Source organism: Elephantulus edwardii, unplaced genomic scaffold (assembly GCF_000299155.1).
Source record: "Elephantulus edwardii isolate Elephantulus edwardi_28Jun2011 unplaced genomic scaffold, EleEdw1.0 scaffold00308, whole genome shotgun sequence".
In the NCBI taxonomy this organism is placed as follows: domain Eukaryota; kingdom Metazoa; phylum Chordata; class Mammalia; order Macroscelidea; family Macroscelididae; genus Elephantulus; species Elephantulus edwardii.
Window position 1 is genome coordinate 389,839 of NW_006400058.1, and position 2,084 is coordinate 391,922.

At 44.3% G+C, this 2,084-nt stretch overlaps 1 pseudogene; it reads left to right on the forward strand.

The window, feature by feature from the left end:
* Positions 1–1,172: 1,172 nt before the first annotated feature.
* On the forward strand, positions 1,173–1,604 carry LOC102847437 (annotated as a pseudogene).
* Positions 1,605–2,084: the final 480 nt, after the last annotated feature.

A 2,084-nucleotide genomic window follows, 5' to 3' on the forward strand; every position in this document is an offset into this window, starting at 1 on the left:
TCTATAGGCCTTTTATTGTAAGAACCACCTTCCCTCTGTAACTTGATTTGTGCCACTACTAGAACCTCTACTCAGAATATTATTGCTTTTTAATTTTTTACTCATGTACTTCTAACTTGTTAGTTAAATTTGTGTCTTCTAGGCTGCAACACTTCCATGATGCATCTTCAAGGATATGAACATGTACGGCTAAGCACAATTGATAATAGTGCATCTAAATTCCAAAATCAATCTCCGTAATAGTCTATGTGTTTCCTACTGCCAAGGGGGCCCTTTAGAGTAGTGAGAGAAGATCTTCACCCTGAAACCCACAGCGTCCCTTTTCAGCAGGAAGTAGCTAAGAGAATACACCATCCCCTTTTCCTTATGAATCAGGGTGAAGTCTCTCTCAGGGAGGAGTGATAGGGAATGGCAAAGGACACACTGACAAAGGAGATTAATCAGAACTGGCTTCAACAAGCACTGTGGCAATTGGACAACTAAAACAGACATGGGGGGGAAGAAGAACGAACTGGGGAGAAGGGTAGAGAAAACAGTGCAACAATGAATGAATGAGAACCCAAAATCTCTGTAAATGTTCATTAAAACTAATAAAATTTTAAAAAAAAAACAAACACAAAACAGAGAGTCAGCAAAAGACAGGAGGACAGACTCTCGATGAGAAAGACTGACACAGTGACTGCAGCAGTGGGCCTGCGCAGGTGGAGATTCTCAGGATGGGGCGGGGCAAGGGGCTGTTGTTCACAGGGTTGCTGGGACATAGTTGACTTGACATCATCGAACAACAGCAACAACGACAAGGTCCCTGAGATAGATCCTTCAGTCATACCCCAATCCCTGTCCCTTCTCCTCACGCCACACCCACCTACCCTATCCTTTTCTGGAAGCCAGAGGTTGCGTCGAAAAGGAGATGAGAGTCCTTTCCAGGGGGAGGTAATGTTATGACTCACAGTGGGAATCTGGGCCACACCTTTCTGGGCATGCCAGAACCCTTCTGAATGTACATCTAAGAATTAAGCATTTTTATTGTATATAATGTTTACCTCAAAAATAAATACAGAGAGTGTGGGAGGCTGGCCTGCAGGAGCCACCCCTCCCTTTGTGAGGAGAGGTCACAGCGTGGAGGCACCATCACCACTTCCGTCACTTCTTCCTACGTGCCAGGTGTCGCCATGGTCTACTGCCAGCAAGAAGGAAAGGATCGAATCTTATTTGTGACCAAAAAGGACCATAAAACCCCAAGCAGAGCTGGTGGCTGATGACCCCAAAGATCCGTACGAGGAGCATGGATTGAAATCTCCAAAAGGAGACATTAACTGGAGCGGCCTGTGCCTCAGACAAATAGCCAGTGGCCCCTGCGGGGAGCAGTTCAAGTCAGCCTTTTCCTGCATCCACTGTAGCACAGAGGATGTCAAGGGGTCAGACTGTGAGGCCAGGTCCGGGCCATGCAGGAATGCATGCAGGAATACCCAGACATCTATCCTGAGGATGAGGATGACGACGATGACGATGATGATGACAACGACGACAAGAAGAAGCCAGAAGGTTTAGAGGAAACAGCTCTGATGGAGACTACTGCCAAAACAGAGGAGAGCTTGAGCTAATGAACGCCACAAGACCCACACTCCCGTCCTTCCATTTCAGATTGATAAGCACCTATTTCAACATGCCTTTCAGACACTTTCAGACAAAGTGTCCTTTCTTCTTTTGTTCTGTGCACTATAATGTAAATTATTTTGAGGACCAATGGTTTTGGCCCTTTTACAGATCCACTGAAGAAAAAAATAACAAAACGGGGGGTTATGTATGTGTGTCCCATGTAAACCTATATGTGAATATAGCTGCCACTTTTGAATTCTCGTTTCTCAGATTGTCCTGGATTTTAACAGTTTGAAATAACATTCTGAATATTCTCAGCAACAACAACAATACGTAGCTATGTGAGTAATAAAGAGCAAGCTAAAAATAAATATTGGATATAATTCCTTTTCTTGTGGTTGTGGCAAAGAGATTGTTCATGAACTGCAAAAAAGAACAAAGTTGTCTTGAAAGAAATGCAGCCAGAATGCCCCTTGGAAGCAAGG